Source organism: Oryzias latipes, chromosome 4 (assembly GCF_002234675.1).
Source record: "Oryzias latipes chromosome 4, ASM223467v1".
NCBI classification, from domain to species: Eukaryota; Metazoa; Chordata; class Actinopteri; order Beloniformes; family Adrianichthyidae; genus Oryzias; species Oryzias latipes.
In genome coordinates this window covers 10,181,431-10,200,702 of record NC_019862.2, presented here as the reverse complement: position 1 = coordinate 10,200,702, position 19,272 = coordinate 10,181,431, and positions in this window count along the sequence as shown.

Below are 19,272 nucleotides of genomic sequence, written 5' to 3'. Positions count from 1 at the left end.
CATCATTTTTCTCTTGTGACTTGAACTGGCTTAATGTACTTTGGCGGCGTACAATAAGCAGTACGAAATTGGACCATTGGCTGTGGTTCTACATTAGTTCAGCTCACCATATCTTCACTCGAACGACAATATCCAAAAATTGAATTCAGTTAAGGTGACGTTGTGAAGTCAAATTCACAGTCTCTGGAACAAGGAATAAATGGCTGCTTTGTCCTCCTAAATTAAAGAACTCAACTTCTCCTACATATTCTGCCACACATGGCTGCCTCCATTGTTGCTCCATTGTGAGTTTATGAATACCCTGATTACAGCAATCTTGATGACAGAGGTATCTGCCCTCTGCATTTATTCACACAGGACTTTTGGGATGGTGTGGAGGCTTAGCTTCTTTTTCTTCCCCTTCTGTCTCACAAGTCAGGAAAAGAAAAGGTGGAGGTCAGAGGTGTTTGTAAGTGACATATTGTCCTCCAGTTTATGGCATTATCATTTATATAAAAATATATAATTGTGTTGTAACATTTAAGCAAAAAATTTTCAAACTAAATAATCTATAATTTTATATTATCATGCAATGGACAAAGCTTTGTCAATGAAAAAAATACACATTTTTCCATGATCTTTTTTTGAATATGTTCAATGTAAATATCCAAAAATATATCATTTATACATAAAGGTGAATTTATTGAAAAAATATATTGCTACAGTTCCAAAAGGTGATTATTAGCAACAACATTAACTTTATTTAAAAACACTGAAAATGAAGTTTATATGACTGTGTTTAACCATCAATAATAAAGTCTTAATTGATCCAAAATACAAATATTTTTAATTGTAATAGTTAATTCATAAAAACACAACAAAGGCTGATAACTTTTTTTATTTTGGTAGCCTAAATTTTATATCAGGAAAAATTTGAGTGATACTGCGAATCTAAAGACCCAAAGAATGAAGGATAAAAACTTTAATAATTTCTTTAAAAATACGAAACAAGCAAAAAAAAATGAAACAAATGCGAGGTAATAAAACTAAGATTAGAAAATAAATGTGACAAGACTAAAAAAACTGAATAAAATAGAGAAATTATAGACACTGAAACTATTTAATTAAGACATGGAGTTAGAAAAAACACTGGCCTAAGAACATGACACATAAACAAATTACCAGTTAAACTTGGTGTACAAAAAAAACAAGCTAATACAAAACCAAAAGAGTAATAATGACTTCAATAATATAAAGACTAAAACCAAGGAAACTTAATGAAATGGTTCCATTCATCCATACTAATCAATACCATGAGCACAATAGGGGTGCAAATGTTTACATTTGCTTCCTTTCACCCTTTTTCAAGCAATTATATAAGCAGTTTTTGACAGACTTAACATTTAATGAATTAATTGTGTCATGAATTGAATGTATAAGTGAAAATGTAAATTTATGCTTCAGATTAATCATGGCATCATTTTATACATGTATGATTGAATATGTACTTTAAATACCTTTTTTTGTTTCCAATCTAATTATGGCAAATCATTTCAAGTTTAGATATATATCACTATTGTTTATCTTCTTTGTTTGTGTTGATATCTTAAAATTAATCCATTTCAATTCTAATCTACTTGTGGTTCAGATGACACAAACTGGTTTGTCAAAACTTGAAAAAAATAAAAACACCAGGGTTTAAATACAAACAATGATCTTTCATTAGGTAAAGTTCTAAACTCATACATTATAGTACTTTGCTAAATCTGTAGAAGAGGCATGAAGGGGTGAAACTGTTTCATGCTGGTTGTTTCAAACTGAGCAACAGAAAACAGAAGGCACCTTAGGAAATGGCATGTGGCTGGAAACGAGGGAAGCTCAAATGTTTACCACAGCTTAGCTCTTGAGCTCTCTGGAGAACTGGCCAGGCCCACCCAAAATAAGCTTAGCCACAGCCCACTCACAGAACACCATCTGTACCAAACTATGTCAAAAGCATGATTGGGGGTTTGATTTCTCACCATCCTTTCCTGCGCTCCAAATACTCCTTCACCATTTGTGCCTGAGCAAACTTTTATGTTTGCTGGCACAGTAGGTGGTGGTTACACTTCTGCAGGCTTCATGCAGGCTTCATCAATCACAGACCTCCAATATGCATAGTAGGGGTTTGTGGCCGAGTGTGCAGCGGCTGGGATGAGGGTCAGCACCGCTAAGCCTAAGGCCATGGTTCTTGACCGAAGAAAGGTAGTTTCTCCTCTCTGGCTGGATGGAGTGCTCCTTCCCCAGGTGGAGGAGTAGAAATATCTCAGTATCTTGTTCACGAGTGAACAAAGATCGGAGCATTAGATTGACAGATGCATTGGTACATTGTCCACTGTTATGCGGTCACTGTACCGCTTCATTCTGGTGAAGAGAGAGCTGAGCCAGAAAGCGAAGCTCTCAATTTACCAGCCAATCTTTGTTCCAGTACTCACCTATGGTCATAGGTCATGACCGAAAGAACCTGGTCCTGCTACAAGCAGCTGAATGAGCTCTCTCGTAGGGAAGGTCCAAACAAAGGATGCAGGACATCTACAATCTTTAGACAAATGTTCTAACCACCCATGTTAATAGACTGCTTTATTGTAGCTACGCAAAACAATCTTCCATTTCTTCCCCCCAGGGAATCACCACAAAACCCATTGGGGTGCATGATTGAATGAGTTCTGCAAGTCCATAAAATACGTATGCAACTTTCTAAAATCCCTTGAGGATTTTTGTAAACTAGACCTCCTTATATAACACATTGTTATGTTTTGATATTGAACACCCATACAAAAAAAAATATTAAAACTCTTACAGTACTTGATCTTTTTCCAGACACGCAGACCATCTGTGTTTATTTATCTCTGTTAAAGCAAAATTCAAACGCAGCAGAGAGAAAAAATGCATTCGTAATTTTGTGAAGGGCACACGCGATCCATTCTTTAAACTAGTTTACTGTGCGTACAGAGGCACTCGGAGCCTGACTAGTAATAAAGCAGAAACATTGTGCCTGTATTGAAATGGTGTATAATGTGCATACTATTTGCATGGCATATTAATTCAATGCATATCACATGCACAGAAAATAGAGTGTCACATACCATTTTCAGGCACAAATGAACAATTGTGTTCTCACTAAGGTTTTTCTTTTTATGGCAAACTGCTTTTGTTGCACATGTCACCTTCATTAGGCTGCACTGCTTTGGTTTTCCACTTGTATTAGCATCTGCAGAGCAGATCATCACCTGTAACTCGTATTATCATTATCATCTGAGGAATCACTTTGAACAAAGAACAAGGGTCACGGCAGGTGAGCGTTTGTAATTCCTTTGTGTCTTTTTGCAAAGGATTTAAAAGCACACTGACTGCGCATTGTCACATACCAAATATGTTTTCTCTTGAGGTTGCCACAGCCAATCCTCTAACTCCATAACCCTACCTGCGGGATCCTCCTCACTGACACCAACCATACTCATGTCCTTCTTCACTACATCCAGTATGGAAGCTCTGTTCATCTTTTTGACTTTGTTGGCTATTCTATTTCTGGAGCTGACACAGCAAATCATCCACCTCCATCTAATTTAATTATCTGCTTTCTCTTCACTCACACCAACCACCCTCATGCCCTCTTTAACTACATCCATGACCTCTTCTTTGGTCTTCTTCTTTCCTGGTAGCTCCTACGTCAGCATCTTTCACTGTCTCTCTTAACACGTTCATTAGCTGTTCCCCTGATGGATTTATTCCTGATCTTATCCATCCTCATCACTCCCAAAAAAAATCTCAACATCTTCAGCTCTGCCTCTTGTCGCTTTTCTAGGGTCACTGTCTATAAGGCCTTAGTCACAACTGCTCTTCTGGGTAGATAACTGCGGGTGGAAAATAGGCATATCTGTGCAGATCATTTAGTAGGTCCGCAGGGAATTTTAAGATTGTAAACCATTTGGTAAGGCAAAAATGTTCATGCACGTTTTTTTTTATTTTTTTTTTTATGGGTATGTCCGGTTGTAGTGAACACTTAAGCAACACTCAAGGATAAGCCAAGGGGAAGTAGGTGAGACACAGATGTGTTCTACAGATTTTATGTGCATTCAGATGTGCATTCAGCGGAACAACGTCGTTTTTCCAAGCCTTAAAATGCCGTCTGCAAAGAAATATGCGTATGAAGCGCAGTTTTAACTGCAAGCTATCACCCACGCAGAGGAACAAGGGAATCGAGCAGCTGCCAGAGAAATCAATATTAATTAATCCATGGTTTGCAAGTGGAGGAAGCTGGAAAATGAACTCCGACAGGTGAAGAAGAAGCAGCTCAGTTTCCGCGGAAAAAAGGCGAAGTGGCTCGAGTTGGAAGACTGACTCAAGTGACTTAGTAATATTCAGAGAACAGCTGGGAGAAGCGTCTATACGGTCACCATTCGACTAAAGGCAGTAACGCTTGCAGAGGAAACAAAAATAGAAAATTTCAAGGAGGGCCGTCTTGGTGATTTCGATTTATGAAACACCAGCATCTTTCCATCCGGGCTAGAACTACAGTTGCGCAGCAACTTCCAGCGGATTACAAGGAAAAGCTGTCCATCTTCCGTTTAGACTGCAGCAAAAAGATCGCAGACAAACTTATCCAGCCCTGCCACATCACCAACATGGACGAGGTGCCACTCACTTTTGACATCCCAGTGAGTCACACTGTCAAAAAGAAGGGGACCATCACGATAGCAATATGCACAACGGGGCAGGAAAAGTCGGCTTTTACTGTTGTGTTTGGCTGCATGCCCACGGACAGAAACTGCCACCTATGGTGATTTTTAAGAGGAATACTCTACCGAAAGATAGCTTTTCAGCAGGAGTCATTGTAAAGGCCAATGAAAAGGGCTGGATGGATGAGGAGAAAATGAAAGAGTTGCTGAGTGAGGTGTGCATAAAGAGAGATGGTTTTTTCCATGCGTCACAGTCTCTTTTAATCTGTGACTCCATGTGCGCACATCTCACAGACGCTGTAAAGGTAAAGCAAATGAACTCGGAGCTTGCCGTAAACCTGGGAGGCTTGACAAAGGAACTCCAATCGCTGGACATTGGCGTAAACAGGGCGTTCAAAGTGAGGTTGCGAATGCCATGGGAGCAATAGACGATGGACTGCGAACACGGTTTTACTAAGACTGGGAGGCAGTGGCGGGCGAGTTACGCCACAATTTGTGGATGGACTGTTGAAGCTTGGGCTAACATGTCTGCTTCCACTGTTGTTCGAGCTTTTGCAAAAGCCGGCATCATTGATGAGGAGCCGCACGGCAGCGAGACGGACTCTGACAATGATAAAAGTAATCTTCCGTGTTTGACAACATTTTAGCCCTGCTGTTCATTTCTGATACCACAGATGAGGACTTTGATGGATTTTAGGATGCTGTTTTATGACTGAAAAAAAAAGTACAACCAACTCTGTTTTGCTCCCGCTGCCTTTTTTAAACACACACTTGGGCTGTGGATTGAGTGTGTGTGTGTGCCAAAGCCGGTGTGTCTCTGCGCTCGTGCGTGTGCAGTAAGGGGGGGGGGCAGAGTGCTCAGCGCGAGCGCATATTCAGTTTGTGTTAGTCAATCACGGAGAACGGTAAGAAAAAAGATTTTTTTCTATAAGATCGGAGATTGGTTCTCTCATTAACCCGCTTTGGAGGCTCTGAGAGTCCGAACAGGGAAGTGAACCCCGAAGGAAGATCCACCTTCCACCTATGTTTGCATACATGCCCGCACCCTAACACCTCTTTTGTTTGTGTCAAATACTGAAAAATCACTCATAACCGAGACTTCGCCCTATGGTCGTGAAAATACGGTACTTGTGTACACATCCCACCCATACTTAAAGCATTTGCTCGCAGTCAGTAAGCCAGTGCATGCACCTTACTAATGGCTAGAGTGTGGACACCATACGTCAACATTACCCGTATGTCTTAAGTGTCTGTAACTTACATTAGCCTTACCAATACTTTACAATACACTTATCACACACAGGTTTCATTTTCATGACGTCCCTTAAGGAGGCAGGACAAGTCTCAAGGGAACTACAAGACACACGTTTGCTCCCTTTAAGATGCAGCCGCACCTGTCTATGACCATCTATGACAACCCAAAAATCCACAACACCCATACAGGTCAACCTCCTGTACCAGAGCATGTGACTAAGGCTTTGACCAACAACATGGTTGCCTTCACCACGGCCTTTTACACCTTTCCATTCACTCTTTCTGACACTCTTTATTCACACATCACAACTGAGACCTTCTTCCAACAAAGTTCTTCACCTCTTTCCCACACTTTCCTTCTTGAACTTTTCTTCTACCCTGTACCACTCAAACAACTGTTTTGGAATGCTATTGACCAAACTCATTTAGCTTGATCTGCTTTTTGCTTCATTTTCTTTATTCAGGTTTCCACAGGAGATCTCACAGAGTATTTGTTCAGCTCACAGCCCAAATGCCCATGGTTATTCAGTACACATCTTTATTGCTCATGTAACAATTTAGATTATGTGAATGCCATCACAAGGGGGAACATTCCAGAGCTTTTATGTGCCAAGTCTGGCTAAGTGCAGGAGGTTGTGTCAAGAAGGGCCGAATTAAAATTACAAAGGTTGGCATCGAGTCCAGAAACAGAAGGGGAGTTCTGATGAATTGCTGAAATGAATAAGGATGAAGATACAAGAGGCCAAACCACACAGCTCAATTCTAGTATATAGGAGAGGTCATTTATTTAATCTCCTTTTCTTGGTGTGCACACCATTTTGGGTGCATAAATGTGGGTTTCTCCTAAAAATGTCTTGGAATTTTGATCCAGATAGTTGTATTGGATGATGGAGCTGAATGTCCCACAGTCCCCACCATTTATGTGTGAATGACCATTGTTCCAAAAATCGTCTTTTGTACCCTCTCGCACACTAGCCACAGTCAAACTAATGATTATGGAAACCTATGAATCAAGCTGTCAGTCAGCAGCTTTTTACCAGGTGCCACAGGTCAGCCAATCCTCTGGTTGAAATCCAACAGAGGAGAGCTGCTGAGGTGCCGCTAACTGCTTATTATGTCAAGCAACTATGAAAAAGCTGAGGTGAGGCCAGGGGGTCACCATTTATTTTAAACACTTGCCCTGAAATCATTAACAGGCCCTTGACTCTGCAGGCAGAAAAATACCATACCACAAGTAAACAGAGTGCATTTAATAGCAAGAGCAACAACAATCTTAAAGGTAATTGCGCACTTATCAGAGGGTTCATTATGGCTCCGTAAAACTCAAATCTGTCTCAGGATTGGCTCTTGTTTTGTGTGTAATTTTCTTATTATAGGAAGCTTGTTATTTCTGAGAAGTCCCTTGTAAATGCTCCCATCCGACCTAAATAACCTGTAAACATCTACGGTTAATGTCATGTCACACTCAGCCTCCAAATCTGCCGGAAAATGGTTCATTATTTTCTCTGCTTCAGCCTGACACGCCGCCCTCTGTAATGAAGAAAAAACACACAACGCCATCCTGGAATTTCTTGCCTCATCAGTCAGGTAAATTTGTTAGCACTGTGGTGATGATGATAGGCTTTACACTTATCTGTAAGTCTTTGTGGAATTAGTTATGGATATTACACCGGGCATTACTCAATTAACAACCACCACCTCCTTTAAAAAGATCGTTTCAGACCAAAAAAAAAATTACATCTCTATAAGGAGAATTAGAGAAGTTACAGACCAAGTTGGGGGTTGACAGGTTTACGTTGTCCGGCCCTGCAGAGGGTTCTAGAAAGGAGGGGCTGCCTTCATTGACCGTAAATAGAGAACTGGACTGAGCAAGCGATACTTCACCCATAGAAAAAAACTCACTTCCGGTTCCAACCAAATGAAGTCAATTTAGTCGCCATTTTTCTGCTAAATGTCAGTTGCCATGTTGGAACCAATCGTCCTCAGTAAGCCATGATTGGTCAGTATCGGTCTTAGTCTATATCTCAATGGCAACCAGTCTCTCCAATCAGCAGTGAGCATGTTAAAAGGCCACACCCCTTCCACTAACAGCGGGCTAAGGAGAATCTGTCAATCAATCGTTTCAAACGTTGGCTGCAAGGCCACCTATTTTTATTGGGGGATTATCAAGAACCTGTCAAAAAGATGTAGCACAGCGAGAATACTTATTCTGAAAAATACAATGAATAATTCCATGTTAATCTTTCAACAGAAACCTTTTTTGGGTCTAACGGGTACTTCCTATTTGGTACGTTAGGGGTCACTCCCTTCAGTTCTCTGTATACAGTCAATCTTGCAGCTCTGTCTTGCAGTTCTTTTGAAGCTCATGCAGCCACCTCAAGGGATTTCTTGACAGTGGAATATACTATTGTCATGCATCTAGTAAGTTTATTGTGAAGTAATTAAAACGAAAGTGTAAGCTGAATGCACTTATGACGTATGGGTGATGCTGCCATAAGGTGCCCTCGTGCCGCACTCCAGTCATTAGTAATGTGTGCTCACTGGCCCCTTACTGACTGCACGCAAATAATACATGCTCGGGTGTGCAGGTGATATGTAAGTGTGAGTTGGATGCCTGTAGGATTCCCTTACAAATGCTCTAATTTCCTCAGGCTGCGTGCAAAGGATGCGCAAGGAGTGCGCACCTAACAGCAATAAGGGGCTTCCTGCACAGTCAGCAGAATTTGGGGGAGGGTGGAAAAATTAAAAATACATACAATGTGCCTTGTCTCACTTATTTCACCCTTACCTACCCTTGTGTGTTGTAGGAGTGTTCACTAAGACCTGTTGTCCACAGCATGCCAGCAGAAAAAATGTTCTCAACCACCTAGCAATCTGATGCTTTGATACCTGCGTGCCTCCTACAGGTTTCCCCCTTTTTTGCCTGCAGACAGCCCACCCAGAAGGGTAGTTGTGACTAAGGCATGAGGGAAATTTAGTTAAAATAAAAGTAAAAAATACTAATAATTTGTTGAACTTGTGGGTCAAAGTCATGCTGCAGACTTCTTTGTGAAGCAGAACTGTTGCTTTTAACACATTTTACTTTTAATTTGTCAGCTCGAGTTCAGAAAGTGAATATCAGTGCCTTTGAACCCATCTGGCCACCTAACGAAACACTTCACAGAGATGCTTTGGTAAAATAAAATAATAACTTACAGCCTGATAAAAACATAGCACAAAAAAAGGGAACTTTGTGAAAGAAAAGGAAATAATAACAAAAGAAATTTTCTATTAAGCTTAAGATGATCAGAAAAAAAACCCACTTCTCAGGTCTGAACTGTGAATACTCATTGCTTTGTAGCCATTAATATAATGAAAATACAGCTAAATGCTTAGTGTTTTAATTGTCTGAAAACATAAAATAGTTTAAAAAAAGCGTAAAACTTAAAAAGTCAAATATGCTAAAGAAGTGCAAAAACAGAGCTACAAACACTTGGAGACAAAATAATGACTTAAACATTATTCTAAATTTAAGTGAGGTAAAATTGTGAATTTTAGCTGTTTCTGTCATTTGATTAGAAGACACTGTCATAATGACAGCTGACTAATTTTGCTGTGAATGTTTCCTTTTTTTCAGAGACACACGTTGGTTTAACTGCATCTGAATTGGCAAAAATCACAAAATAAAAGTTTCATCTGTCTTCCATCGTCACCTCTTTTCCTGCAATTACATGATTTGAAATATCATAGCAAAAGTCACCCCTTGTGGGGCAAATTCCTTTTTTGGCACATGCTCAAACTAACTTTGTGCTTGTAATGACTTCATAGACCAACACTTTAAATTTGCTCACTCCAGCAGACCATTCCTCACATCCAGGCTTTGTTCCACATTTGCATCCTCTAGACGCATTTGTGAAGACAGGCGATTTGTCAAATAATAAATAATGATAATGGTAATCAAATTAATTCTCCTGATCAGGACCCATGCAACCTGAATGTAGATTACCATGTAAACATAATCTGTGTGGTTTTGAAGGATGTGAGCCTAGATCGGGGCGCCGCACGCACTTCAAGGTCTAATGAAATAATAACTTTACCTGCTAAAGCACAGTCAGTCATCACAGTTTCACCTCTGCTTTTCATGCACTAACAACAGCTCTACTGCCTGCGATGCAACGTTAGCCATCAATTATGCAGTAGTTTGGAAATACCCAGGCTCTGCCACAAACTAGCAAATTACAAATTTTACACAGTTTAATGATTTCAGAGGATTGAAAAGCCAATACAAATAGGCTTTCAAATTGAGAAAAGGATGTAGGCTAATAGAGTTGACCTTAAAATGGCATTTTGTTCACAAATAAAAGCAGAATGCAGCAGCTTTTGGGTGTTAATGAGTTATTTTTGCTAAATATGTAGCTTCAGCTTGTCGGCACTTCTCACTTTTCAGCCTAACTGCTGAAAAAAAAAGACTTTTTTTTTCATTCTACAGCTGACATAATATTTATAGCTCTGTTTTTTTTTTTTTTTTTTTTTGTATTTTGTTTTTTTTGCACTACATTGCTGTTCTACCGACTTGAACATTTCTACTTGAACAATTTCTTTATGCAAATCCTCATTTGTACAACACAGATTTCAAGTAGGGTTTGTGTTATAGGATTTGACAGCAGGCCTAAAATGCAGAGCCATTACGCCGCGGAGGGCTGCTCATCTACACAAAAAGCAGGTGCGTGCGCACAGACTCCTCACAATGTCTCAGCATTAGCTGAGACATTTATGCATTGAATGTCAGCTAAGGCTGTGTATGTGCAGCATGTGGTGAATTGCTTAGAGCACTTTTTTAGCTGGAATTAATCATTTATATGGTAAGCTTTTAAAGCAGATATTCATTTATCCCCTGTTCAAGGAGACACACGGGGCTTAAAACACTCGTCAATGATGTGTTTTTTTTTAAAAGAGATCATAGTACGCTGTCAGGCGTGGATGGAATGTGCACCACGCACTGAGAGATCACTAAAGGCACAATTGTCTCTGCCATAAAGAGATGAGCATATATGCAGAATAATGGAGATTGGACCTGAGTTTTTTTTCTCTCCAGAAGCTGCCACTGCAAATTATCACCTGTCACATCTTTGATATTTCTGCAAAGGCTCTCGATGTGCTAGTGATCCTTACATCCTCTGTTAGAGCCTCATAATTCTCTGCCATATCCGTTGATCTTAAGATGATTGATATAAAAAATGAGACAGTTGGCTGAGATCAGAGCCAGGATAAGTAGTTTTGCAATTCACCATCGCTAATCATTAACAGGCAAGAAGTGCATGACAGATTAAAACTGTACAGACATTGATATGTTGCAGAGCAGCCTCAGATCATAGTTATATCCATGTCTGTCTTATGAAAGCAATAGAAATTTTCATTTTTTTATTGTTATTGCCTGTGTTGTGAGAACACACCTTCAATTCAGGAACCCAATAATGAGAAACACCTGTAATTACTTGGAAATGTCAAGTTGTGTGACAAAATAAGCAAATGTACGTGTTGTAGACACTGGAGAGTAACAGCTGCTATGAAAGCTCACGTCTGGAGGTAAATTGCACAGTAAGTCATTTGGTCATGCTGCCCGCTTCTTTAATCATCTTGTTTTTCTGTTGAAGTTTTTCCTAGGGGAGAGCGCTGCGATGCAGCTGACAGAGTCGGAGGACACGCTTATTCCCACGTGGGATTTTTTTGTCATGCGTCTCTGTGAAGGTAACAGGCCACCTTTTGGCTCCACCTGATTCCATGGGAGCAAAAGCTGCCCAGAAAATGCCAGTTAGAATGCAGACGAAGGCATTGGGCTTTTTAACAATGAGACACACGCACCTGTGATCGTGCGGGGTCTCCCCGTTCAAACACTGAACTCCTTGAAAGAAAGGAAGTCCTAATGTTCCTCATGCAGCTACTTTCAGCAAATAAATGCTTCAATGCTGCCCTTAAACTGTCAATGAAACACAAACCTGCCAGGACAAGGAAAGTTTCCTAAAATGCAACAACAAATTCCATCAAAAATCCTTTTACCAAAGCTTCCAAGTTAGTTCAACATAAGGAGGCCATACCATCTGCATCAACAAGCTCGTGAACTGATCCCACTTCAGTCAAGTGATGCACAGCATATATCCAGGTCTGCTCTGATTAGTTTAACCCAAAGCATAAAACAAAAGCCAGACTACTCACTGTTTGTTTTTAACTGGCTTTCGGGCCATAAGTGGAGCAACAGTAATCTCGATTGACAGAAACACAAACATGTAGGGGAGATATGTAAGCTGATAAAAAGCCTGAGACTTTGATAGCTTTAGATGATATGATCTGGATATTGGCCAAGTGAAGACCATGCAAATTTCTCAAAAAGAATCCAAATCTGTTAGCCTTCTGTTAGCATTACAAACAAAAAAATCTATCAAATCTACCCTTCTCAGTAGCTTTTAAGATAAATAACCATGGCTTCTTTTACACATCCCTGTCAATTTATCGAGGGGGACTTTGTTGCAGACAAGATCCAAACATCCTCAGCTGATTTTAGAATTGTAGGACCTTTTATTAAACTTTTTCATGTAAATAAATTGTGCAACATGAGGTTAAAATGGTAATCGTTTTATTCCTTTCAAAAAGGATATTAAAAAGTCTTCAGATTTGCAAAACTGTTACAAAAACTGTAGCTTTCCAACCCTTAGTGCGATCGACGTGAATTATGCCGGTATTTAATACTTTGTGTTGCATATCGGTGAAAATCTGGTTTAACCCTTGTGCTATCCTAGACACTTTAATGTTGGGAGTTGGGTCATCTAGACCCACTAGACAGTGCTCTGAACCTTTTTTCTTCAATGATTTGTGATCTTCACTGGTGTCCATGGATTACATGAAATCTTTCCACCTTTATCCACCTTTGTCATGGTAGGAATAACACGTCAAAGTAAGGGTGGGGTCATCTAAGATAGCACAAGGGTTATAGTGTTCCTTACAGGTGCAAAGCAGCTTTTTTCTGCCAATCAGCTGATTCGTGTTGATTGCGTAATGAGTCACTGTCAGAGCAAAGCAGGCTTTGTCAGAGACGGGTCCTGTGTTAAAAATTTAACACTTAAAACTGAAAAAAATAAAATAAACACAGCTGTTAGGGACACCAGTTAAATGAGTGATTTTGGACCAAAAAAAGAGCATTTTTCGACCAAAATGGGGGTAGCACATGAACGTTCAGTTCCGGACTTCCAGTTCCAGCTAATGACGCGCCACGTTGATATCTGCAACCAGGTCCTCTTGAATTTATCTCGAATTATCTTTGGTCACATGATACCAACTTATCTTACTCAGAAAGATTTCCTATCTTCATATTCCTAGCCATTTTTAAAACTACCCGATTAGTTTGTTTTTTTTTTTTATTCAAATTTTATACATAGTTGTTTTCCATGAAACATCACAAACAAAATCTTCACATCTGCATCTCTGTACCGAAAAAAATAAAATGAAAACTGCATTCACTGCTGCTTGACATAAATAATCCCTGGGAACATAAAATGACACCTTCACATCCTAAAAAAAACACATTTTGAGCATCTTAATAAGTCCAATGACCTTGAACGGCTATAAAAACTGAGCACAGGCACAAGTGAAACCATGAAATGTATCAGTAAAGTAATGCTACTTTTACTACCACTTTTACCTCTTAAATTGCCATAAAAAGTGACAAATGAAAAAAAGAATTGAAACAATAAATTTTCCTGAGCTCAGAGCAAAATCCCTGCAGAGGCAAAAGAGAAATGCCCCTCTTATAAACAAGGACCAAAGGCTGCAGCAGTGCAGTAATGGTGCTCAGGCTACAGCTGGACGAGCAGCCATCTCCGTTTTATCTGCAGCTAATGAGCACAGTCTGGAGCCTGGGTCAGCTTTGTGTGCAGATGATCATAAGGGGGATGTTCAGATGATGTGTGGTATGTTGACTGCTTTTCAAACAGCTAAAGTGGTTCATGAGCCAACTATCACCTCGATGCTGAACATCAGAATATTCTCTAACTGTCTCCTTTCTTACAGTCTCATTACTGGGACTTTCCAAAACCTCCTCAGAATCTTCATGCACCTGCAGCTGCTTGTCACCCTCACTATACATAAGAGCATCATTTGCAGGAATGTAATGGAGGACTTATAAAATTGTAGAAGCAAATTCAGAAAAATATCTCACATATTCAAATGAATGTTTTACTGAATTTAACAAGCCTTTTGATGATTTCTACATCACTTTTAAATTGCAACCAAAAATTATTTTGAAAAACTGAGTAAATGAATGGCAGCTATGCTGCTAACCAAAAGCCATTAAGTTAAAAAAAAAATACTGTAATGCAAAAATACTGCTGAATCATATTTACAGTAATAATTCTGCAAGAAAATACAAAAAAGTCATGGTTTTACTCTGTGGTTGATAATATTTTTAATCATTATTATCATTATTATGTGCTCTCTTGTTTTCATATTATTTCTCATTGTCAAATTCCTTTCAATTGTTGTTGTTTTTTTACAGGAAGTCAAATTAAGTCAGATGTCTTGCAGAAAAAATCCTGTTTTCTATTAAACAAAGCAAAAGTTCTGATCCAATACTTGCAAGCATGTATTTCAACTACTAAAGCAAGTTTTTTTTCACTCTGGTTACAAGTTGCATTAAAAAGGTATAATAAGAAATATCTGGCTGACCAGTTAATTTCCTCTTCTTGCCTAAACAGAGCTTAGAGCTAACCCTGGAGAGAGTGACAATGTAAAAGGAAAAACTTTCTTATCGTAACAGAAACAGCAGACTTCCGACTTTTCCATTTTTATAAAATGTCACGGTTTGGAGCGTTCAGTTATTCTGACTCAGAATCATTCAAAGGGGGGCGGGGCTGGTCACTTTCTTCACTCTCTTCACTTCGAAAGCTTGTTTTTTTTTTAAGTTTGTATATCTGTGATATATTACTTTTGACAAATTGCTCTGTTTCAGGTTTTTAGTTTTTTTTAAACATAATTCAGCTCATTTTCAAAGGACTTAATGAAGCGCAAGCTAACTTTTGTTTCCTCAAAGGTTTTCTGTGAAGCTTTTTTTCCCAACAAAGGAAATATTTCTTGTAACTAACAAAGAAAAGGATTTAAGAAAATCACCATGTAGAAGTGGCTTTCCAAGTGTGCATTAAAGCTTGAACCCTCACTACATACATTTCATTCATCTTCTTGACCGTTTATTCCCTTTTGGGGTCACGGGGTTGCCGGAGCCTATCCCGGCCACTTGGGCGTAGGCAAGGGATACCCTGGACTGGTCGCCAGTCTGTCGCAGGGTAGAATATCCTCAATCACACACCCATTCACTCTCACACTCACACCTATGGACAATTTAGAGTTGCCAATTAACCTATGAAGCATGTTTTTGGACGGTGGGAGGAAGCCGGAGATCCCGGAGAAAACCCACGCATGCACGGGGAGAACATGCAAACTCCACACAGAAAGGTCCCCCATTGATGTTGTGTTTTTCATGTCCCCCAGCCGGGACTTGAACCGGGGGCCTTCTTGCTGTGAGGCAAGAGCGCTAACCACTGCGCCACCGTGCAGCCCTACTACATACATTTACAATTTAAATATTGTATGGGGACCACACAGAAATTAATTTTAATTACCAGTTTTGTGCAAAAAAAACCACGACATGCCTTTTCATTTAGTTTGCTTTGTAATTGGGTCTTACGGTATAATAGATAGACAGTAACATTTATATTTATATCTATATGTGTGACCTTTACTCGCTTTCAGTGAGGCCTATAAAGGCTAAGATGATCTGCAGCATCAAGATGTATTTATACAAGTTTATGAAAGAATGGTATGTTTTTTTAGTTTTTTACAACCAAATCACATCCATAATTTCTTTTACAGAATGTAAACACACACACGCACGCGCACACACGCACACACGCACGCGCACACACGCACACACGCACGCGCACACACAAATACATTAGAGTTTCAAGGTCTACTTGTCCTTTTTATTTGATAGTTTCTCTTTTCTTTTTGTGCAATAAAAGCTTCAGAACTTTATGAAAGACCCTAACAAAGATATTAACTAAATACTACTGATAGACAAGCAAAGCAGAACGATCTTTGCAAATGATGCATGTATGTACGAAGTCTTAATTTCTTCAAAATAAACAGATATATGTTTTCTGCTGAAAAGGCTTTTGATCTTTGATGCTGCGGAAGGAACAGATTTTACGTTTTGGACATATTACCAAAACAACAAAAATAAACTGTTCAATGGTTTTCAACTTTTTCTTAATTAATTTTTCTAGAAGTTATATATGTGGTGGCTTTTCTTTTTGTTGTTGGTTTTTTCTTAGTTTGAAACTGGGCTTATTATTTTCATCTATATGAGAAAGAAGACAAAAACATCTACATTCTCTCTTCTTTAGTAAGTATTTTTTTAAGTTTTGGAGGGGCAGGTTGCAGTTTGACATCATGCTGCTAAAATTATTCAAACATGACTCTCGCCCCCCACAGAAAAGGGGATCTCTGAAGTTTTCAGTTTGTATCGTTCTCACATATCAAATTAAGAAATTCCAATCTAGAACTGGCTTGATGGCCGATAAGAAAAGAAAACAATTTTTAGGTTTTGTGAAGTAGAAAAAGTTATTTTTTATTCAAAAAGATTAAAAGATAACCACATACGTTATATTATTATCAGTACAAAAGGGTTCCCTTGTTAATCCTAAAGTCACGTTCTAAAAATACTCCATGAAAGGCAAAGTCCAAAAAGTAATCATCTTTATTTTTCTCAATTAAAAATTGATGTTTTAAGGTTATAAACTCCTCACTTCCAACTTTATATACTTTTCTCTGACAGACAAGAACATTTTTTACACTTTTCTCTTTTGATAAAATCCATCCATCCACCGGCTTAATCCCTTTTTAGGGTCACAGGGTTGCTGGAGCCTATCCCAGATACTGTCAGGTGAAGGCAGGTTTTCTGACCAGTTTGAAAACAGCTGTGATGTCAATTAAAGGACATACCTGAGTTCATCATGACCCCCCTGGGCAATTAGTTTTCAGTCTTTTATGGAGGTACCATCTTTTTTGTCCAGCCCTATTTCATTTGTTTTTTTGTTTTTTTTTTAATAATTCTGCTAATTAAAAACTCAAAAGTAATGGCTGATTTTATTTATTTAATTTTCAATACATTTTAATTTATTGTTGCTTTTGAACATTTCAGGTCATTTCAGTGAGCGTTGTGGACTTTCTTTCTTTAACTGAGGGGTACCAACAATTTTGTCCACCACTGTATTTGGATGCCTTGGTGCAATTTAGATTAATCATTTAACCTATAAAGCATGTCTTGGACTTTGGAAGAAAAATTGAGAAGACCCACACAAGATCATTCAAACTCTACTGAGAAAGTTCCCAGCCAGGATTCAAATCAGGCGAGAGTGCTAACCACAGCAGCATTACAGCATTTCATAACTCCTTCAAAAATAACTAAAGAACCTAACCTTCCATGGCATTAAAGGCTAGAAAGAGCCACCAAGGTCTCCTCATGAAAGACACTGTATTATTTGATCATCAGTAAGTGTGGGCACTTCTATAGAAGCAGGTCTAGAGTGTTTGCTAATGTTTATTGACACAGTGTCATGCAGAGATAACAATTGTGGATAAGCAGTGGTAGCTGCTCATCCATCTGAGAAGGGCCATTTTCTGTTCCTTTCCAGTCCATCATTCTTCGTGAAAAAAAGATGTGTGGAAAAACATTCAGATTATACAGTATTTTTGGCTCACAAAACATATTTGAGAAATTTTTATGCTAAATATGAATCTGTGAAAAACTGCATATGTATCTATTTTGGTTTTTTTCTTCTGAGGTCTCTGTGTCTCATTGTTTTATTCATTTGTGGTTTAATTCAATAATCCAAGGGGTTTATTTCATAATACCAAAACTTTCGTGGAGGGTTCTTTTCAAATATTGTAACCGCATTTGTAATTGGGAGCCAGCAGTTGCACTTTCACATGCCGCGCCCCAATGCAGAGTTTTAAAAAAAAAGTTCAAATTTTACAGCGACCGGACAATTTTTTTTGACATTGGTCAATGGCGGCCTGGGCACATTTGGTGGCACATTTGCTACACCTAATGTAGACTTCTGCTGAGGTTTGACCGCTAGGACCTTTGTTTTCTAGTGCTTTGCCCTTGCTAGGTGTTTTGATGGGCATGGTGTCTAAAAATGTTTAAATTTGCAAATGTGTAATAATAAATAATTTGTGCTCTAAATCTGATTTGCAAATGACCAGTGGTGCAGAATGGCCTACTTTTTACTGTATATAATAGCCCCAGGCTACCGAGTGGCTGGCGGCCGGTAAGACTTGATATGGATGGCCGCCGTCTGGAGACATTTACACATCGTCCAATCAGAGCTGATGCTGGACGGCGATTTGGCTGCCACAGCCCTGTGGCCCCCAGCTGCTGCCCAATTTTGTAATGGCATCATCCTCACCTGACTGACTGACGTCTGATGGCTACCGTCGACATTCATGACCACCACAATATTCCCCAAAAATTGGGCAGCGGCAGCCAATCTTGAAGATTCTGTCGAGGTTTCTCCATCGTGTGGTAGCAGTTGTATTATACATTCAATGGTTGTACCAAGAAATACAGTTTGTTTTCCCTGTGTTTTTTTTCTTTTTCTTTTTTGTCATGTTCGTCTTTTTTTTGAGTAAAATATAAGAAGGAAATATGTTGTGTCTGGAGTCAACAATTTTCTTTTTTAGCAAATAAACTTCAGCAATAAAGAATTGTGTCTTTCTCTTCAAAACTGTTTCTTGTGCTCCACTACAGGGACCAGATCACATATTTCTTTCCTGACAGATTCAATTAGGATGGCCTTAACCTTAAGAGTTTTGAACATTTAAACTGTAAGTTCGCTAAGAAAAGTTCAGTTAGAGTGCTTCCTTCTTTCGCTCAGTTTCTGCGGGGTGAATTTACACTGCAGATCTGTCCTCTTTGTCATGTCCACTCTCTCATGCTGTCAGGGTAATTCCCATTTAAACAGATGCCTTTGGCTGATATCTGCAAAACCATTAGTCAACCATCAGTACTTTGATTTTCACTACAGCTGAGGCTCAGACTGGCTGTCCTCTGATGGGGACAAAGCTTTACTTCGTCCAGCTCAGCCAATTTTATAACATCTGAACAGAACTTTAAATGTATTTAGACTGGACACATGTGGTTTAAAGTGAACCAGAGTTAGTTTTCCTGGATAATCCAGAGCAAATTTTCAGTATGAATACATCCAAGCAAACCCTGGTAATGGGACCAGGAACT